Here is a 6,806-nt window from a genome sequence, read left to right as displayed (position 1 = left end):
GAATGAGAGAGAGCACATGAGAGGGGTTAGGGTCAGAGGGAGAAGCAGACTCCCCGCCGAGCAGGGAGCCCGATGTGGGACTCGATCCCGGGACTCCAGGATCATGACCTGAGCCGAAGGCAGTCGCTTAACCAACTGAGCCACCCAGGCGCCCTTGAATTTATTTTTAAAAGCTGAGCGTGGTTTTCAAGCAAATATCCGAGTAAATTGTATGTTCAAATCATGGAAGTAGAGAGCTTAGAGTTGAGCATGATTGGATATTATGATATAAATAGAGGAGAGGAAGAGATGGCTCAAGATAGGCAAAGAAGTAAGGCCACAGTATGAATGGCCTTGTCATGTGAAGATCCATCAGTCCTAACCCTATTCTTTGGCTAGAATGAGCTCCTCTTGATGTCTTCACTGGTGAACTGCTAGTATGTATTTCAAGATTCTAGTGAAAAATCAACTCTTCTTCGAAGCCACCTGGCTTAGCACTTATGACAAAGCATTTATCACATAAACTACTTGTTAGGTGAATAAGGTGAGTTGGATTATTATGGGGAATGTCAGAAATAAAGCCTCCTGTGTCAGAATAGGCCATATCCTTGGTATAAAAGGATATGCTGGTTTTGAGCAATTGAATTTCACTAGTACTTTCATTAAGTGGGTTATGATTGAATGATTTTTAGAAAGACATTTGTTTCCCTCCTGCTTTTACCCTTCAAAGATCTATTTTATTTATTTATTTATTTATTTATTTGACAGAGAGAGACATAGTGAGAGAGGGAACACAAGCATGGGGAGTGGGAGAGGGAGAAGCAGGCTTCCCGCCGAGCAGGGAGCCCGATGTGGGACTCGATCCCAGGACCCTGGGACCATGACCTGAGCCGAAGGCAGACGCCCAACGGCTGAGCCACCCAGGCGCCCCCAAAGATCTATTTTTCTTGGCAGAGTCACACCCGGAGATTTGACTCCATATGAAGTTTGCATTTCCATTAATTCTGAAAAAATATAGTCAAGGTTTAACACACGCTTAACTTTTAGTTAAGTTTGCTCTTTTTATAGGCCTCAAGCACAGGTGTATTCAGCTTTCATTGGTCATTATGTTATGACGTTATGTTATTTTAAGCAACGATACTGATTTTGCTGAAAAACAGGTTAAATATGTATAGAAATGGTTTTGCAAAGGTTTTTTCCGACTGAGATTATTCATGTGTTATAATAACCAAGTCAGCTATGTTCTAATAAAAAAATAATTCATAAGAGTTATTTATGGTATTATCTATTCTGTCCCTGGGACATTTTAATTTGTAACATTTCTGTCATGCAAACAAAAATGAACAAATACACAGAAACTTAGTAGAACCAGTTACAACATGTAGGCTCTTGTTAAAGTTATTTTATCTGAAGAATTTGACTTGTCATTTATTTAGTGGATATTATTCAGCTGATATACCGTGGCAACATCATGGTAGGCACTTAATAATGTAACAAATGTGTATGGAACTGAACTGTTAGGCATTATGGAAACTCTAAAGAGATTAAATAAAAAGTCTACTCTCAAGGAATAAAACATATATTTAGAGATCCTACACAGAGAAAGCAGAGGTTTGTAGAGACAGAGATTTTAAAGACTCTTTTCCGAACTCTTCATTTCAGGGTTGAGGATGCACAGGCCCCAGGGGAAGAAGTGACTGGCTTAGAACTGACCATGGGGCCCAAGGGGCAAGTGATGTCACGTCAAGGGCAAATGCAAAATCAATGGATTTATCATAAAATATACATAGAGATGACTAGCCAAGGAAAGTAGAGGACAATATTTGCAATGTGTGGGGAGGACATAGCCTTGCAGCCCATGACTAGCCGTCCTCATCCCCATATCTTCTACCTCCTGTCCCAGCTCCTGTGAGAAACACAACCCATTCACTAGTGTTCTCCCAAATCAACACACAGCTGGTAAGACATCAGGTAGGAGCTTTACTAAAGATCTAAATGGTTGTGCATTGGAAGCCAAGGCTCAGAATTGATGGTGCCTGCCATCTCTCTGGCTCCATTCCCACTTGTCTTTCCTTCATATTTTCCCATTTTATCTTGGGACAAAAACTGATGATAGCAATCTTTATCTCTGAGAGGTGAAATTTTAGTAATTTTAGAAACCTAAAAAAATTTGCTGTAGTCTCTGAATTCATATACTCTTTGTATTATTTCATAAATAGAAAAAAAATCAAAACAGTAAGCCATCATACTGAAAAAGACATACAATTAATTTGATGTAATCAACCTAACAGACCATAACCAAATGATGTTCAATTTTTAAAAAATAACATGATACATCCAATTGATCTTCCTTTGATAAAAAAGTTAAGATCAAAGCATGGAATGCTTTATTGTTAAGAATTCCTCAAATTTACCAACTCGTACATTTGTTTTATTTTATGATCATTTGTTTTTATTGCTGTGATTTCTTCCTTGTACATATTTTGGCAAGGGAAAATACAAAAGGGAAATAAATGATAAACCATTAAATATCATGGTCTGGCACTTGTTTTTAAATTTTACTTTTCAGATGTTTTTCACATGTAACTTATTTTAACCCAAACAATGTCTGATATTAAGCTGGGAGCTATTTCTATTTTACTTTTTGATAAACTGGGATAGAGAACAACTGAGTGACTTGCTTTATTTAAAGGTATGACCAGGGGTGCCTGGATGGCTCAGCTGGTTAAGTGTGTGTCTTCAGCTCAGGTCATGATCTCAGGGTCCTGGGGTTGAATCCCCTCCTGGAGTCCGGTGTCCAGCTCTGTTCTCAGCGGGGAGTCTGCTTGTCCCTCTCCACTTGCCCCTCTCCCCAGTTCATGCTCCCTCTTGATGTCCCTCTCTCAAATAAATAAATAAAATCTTTAAAATAAATAACCAAACACAAAAATTTTGGCATGGTGATGAAGTAGCATTCTTGTCTTAAGCAACAGGAAATCTGTCTAAGTGCCTCTCCTGTCTATGTGAGTGACCCAGCTAAGCATTCTGCCCTCTCTGGAAGCACACCTCATGATCACACAAGTGGATATGCTATCCTTCCTATTTGTCCTGTGACCTGATGTTGATGCAGTAGGACAAATCTGCATTTTAAAATTCAAATTATCCATTAATGGATAATGCAGTTTTGTAGACTGCAATAAGAATTATTTTTTAAAGAAGACAAATACAATGACATCAGTTTTCCTAAATATGTCCAGTGAACTTGAAGGGACACACATAAAGATCTTTTACAATTATCTACCTGTATTAGTCAGCCAAGGCTGCCATAACAAAATATCACACATTGGGTCATTTAAATAACAGAAATATATTTTCTCATAGTCCTGGAGGGCTAGAGTCCAAGAGAAATGTTCCGGCAGGGTTGGTTTCCCCTGAGGCCTCTTTCCGTAGCTTGCAGGCAGATGCCTTCTCACTCTGTCTCCACATGGCCTTCTTTTTGCCTGTGTGCATTCATCTTTGTGTCTCATCTTCTTTTTATAGGGCCACTGGTCCTATTGGGTCCAGTGTTGGCTTTGAATATAGAAAGACCCCTATTAGGGTCTTGGCCTTATGACTTCATTTAACCTCAGTTACCTCTTTAAAGATCTTATCTCCAAATGCAGTCACATAGGGGTTTAGAACTTCAATATATAAATTGAACATAAACTTCAATATATAAACTTAGAACTTCAGTTTATATAAATCCAATATATCAATTCAATATATATGGGCAATTTAGTCCATAACACAATCCTACTTGTTCTTTATCTAAACTCCCACCACAGTTTTTTTAATGTGAATGTCAGTACCACAGGTATCTTCTGCCACGAGACAGAAAAATATTTGACTCAAGGTTAATACAGAAAGAAATTAGACAAAAAGTGTCAGTAGAATTAAAACCAGTGAACCTGAATTAACTAGATGAAATGTAACAATGCAGGTTAAATAAATTTTAAGATAATTAAGCAACAAGTTTTCTTTTGATTGTTTTTGAACTCTGAATTCTTCCATTGGATAAAATATCCACAAATGTGTTCACTGAACTTAAATTTAAAAATTGCATTTAAAAAATTAACTTAGTTCTAGATTAGCTAGATTATAAAGTAAAAGGTTACTTTTGTATTCTAAAAACAGAATTATACACACTTAGCACCTAATTATCTTACTTATTTCCCAGGAAGAATATTCACCAAGTTTTCTTTTTGTTTCTTTGAAAAAAGATAGCCCTCAGATCTCTCTATGATGTGGTTTTATGGACTAGCCATGATAATAAACCAACACATCCGTAAAATACAAAAAGCATTCCTAGATATTATAGGAATTGAATGATAATAAACACAGCCTAATCAAACAATGGCAAAATAATAAATTATTCAACAAATGTCAAGGGAAAATCAAGTATTTAAAGAACACATACATACAAATAAGTCCTAGTGAATTTAAAAATTGAATATAAATGAAACCATAAAATGTAGAAGAAAGCATGAGTGAACATGTTTAATTTTGGAATATAGAAAGACTTCTAAACATAAAAACAGATAAAACGTTGTCCAGGAAAAGATTAATTAATGCCACTTTATAAAAATGAAATATTTCTATATTCAAAGCCAACATTAAGTTGTTGAGAGTGAACTGAAAAATTGCTTCCATTTCTTTCCAATATCCACCAAAATGACATAAATGCTAAAGAAAAAAAAAACCAGTGAACTCACAAGAACAAGGAGGAGTGAAGATCACAGAAACGTAACTCGAAAGTATGGAGCAAAAGGATTGCTGATAACTGATTTAGCAAATGGAGAGAGAATTCTGTCAGCAGCAAAGAAAGCTGAGAAGCAACTTGATTTGTGCTGCAGACTCCCCCTAAGCTCAGGTATTGGTACCAGTTACCTCGGGAAGTGAGAGTGAGATTGGAGCTGAAAAAAACAAAAAGGGATGGTGTGAGGTTCTGTTTAAAAAGCGGTTATCCCCAACCCTAATCAATGCCACTATAAAAAGCAGCTGGGGGAATTTCTCCTTTTCTACCTGGCAGAAAACCAGCGGCATACTCTCTGAAGAGAGCAAAACATGTTTTCTAGGTTGGAGGACACCAAGTACAATAGTAGGCAAGATTATTATGCTGCAAACAGGCAGATTAAGGAAAGTATACAGATTGAAAGCTAAGAAACCACTCCGTTGCCCCTTGTTTGGAGTCAGCCCATTGAGTTTTGACAGCCAGATTTAACCTTCCAGGCAGAAGAATAGAAGATTCTTTTCTGTGGCATCCTGCACAGTCCCAAAGAAACCTAAAATACTTACATCACAGCTTCCGCATTGAAACGACATCAACAGCTACAAAAACTGCCCAGCGCAGTACCCTGGAGTGAAGCCTACAGGTGATAGCCCACGAGGCACAGAAGGATTGTTGTCAGTGCTTTGGTCTTCCTCTTACATTAATGGACAACCAATAAAAACTAGACATGTCGAGAAAACTCTAACATGAAATATAAAAAGAAAAAAACCTACTCAGAAACAACAGAGAAAATGCAAGGACATAGAAACTTATAAAAAATTGTAATTCTCAGAGGGATAAAAGACATGTGGCAGTCAAGACACATCGATGGGATTATATTTTAAAATTCTACTTTTAAAAGAGGATCAGTCCAGAAACAAACAAACAAAAAAGAAATTATAAGTATAATAGCAATTTTTTTTAAAAGGAAGAAGGTTACACATGAGAAAATCTTACAGAAGGTAGAGAAGAAAGATAAAAAGATGGAACATAAGAAGGAAAATGTAAGAAAATCAATGGATTAGTCCAGAAAGCTTGATATCTAAATATCAAGCTATTATATCAGATATTTCCCCTAACTGAAGGACAAAAGTGTCCATATTGAAAGGGTACACTGAATGTTCATTACAAATGATGAACATGGAAGCATATCAAGGTACAACATCATGGAATTTCAGAAGCACTGAAGAATGAGAGAAAATCCTAAAAGCTTCCACAAAAAAACCCCCAAAATTCAGATTCTATTCAAAGGATAAAATAATTGGGATGAAAAGAGACTCTCAAGAGTAACCCTCGTAGCTAGAAGAGAAAGGAACAATGCTTTCAAAATCCTGGGGAAAATTCTAACTACAATTTGCTGGTTGTGGGATTATTATCTGGGAATTTTCTTTTATTTCATTAGAGAGTCCAGGATGTCATTATCTTTAGCTTTCTTTTTAGACTGGTCAAGATTTCATGGAAAAGAATTGTCTAATCTCCTGCCTGGAGGGTACAACCTGGTAGCCAGAATTCTGTGAGCTGAGTCCAGAAAATGAGGGTGTGTGGTGATATCTCATCATTGAGTATGAAAAACCTTCATATAGCAAGACTATCAATAAAGTGTGAGAGAAGGATGAAAATAATCTCAGATAGGCAACATTTTAAGGCAGTTTTAAATCAAAGCAAGTGACTAAAAAAGAAGGAATGAATCATAAAATCCAGAAAACCAGAGTTCAAGTATACGAGGGAGGTGGCAGAAAGACCTCTTAGGATGTCATCTGCAGAGCAGGCCCAGGGAATAGCATGGACGGACTGCAGCTGCTCAGAGGCTCTGGGAGAAAGAAATATCTCCTGGTAGATTAAATGGATAGAATACCTATCATCATTTTTAACATATTAGGAAGAAATTTATGCAATCTAGAGTGTTTGGGGGAAGAACAAGACACAACAATTTAGAAAACAAGAAATATTAACTCCAGGGGAAACAAAAAGTTTTAATGAAGACTAAAGGTAATCTTATGATTTGTACATGGTATAGCTGTGAACATGATTGCACAGCCAT

The sequence above is a fragment of the Leptonychotes weddellii genome, chromosome 4 (assembly GCF_054177405.1).
Source record: "Leptonychotes weddellii isolate Sample4059 chromosome 4, ASM5417740v2, whole genome shotgun sequence".
Classification (NCBI taxonomy): domain Eukaryota; kingdom Metazoa; phylum Chordata; class Mammalia; order Carnivora; family Phocidae; genus Leptonychotes; species Leptonychotes weddellii.
Note: the sequence above shows the minus strand (reverse complement) of the source record.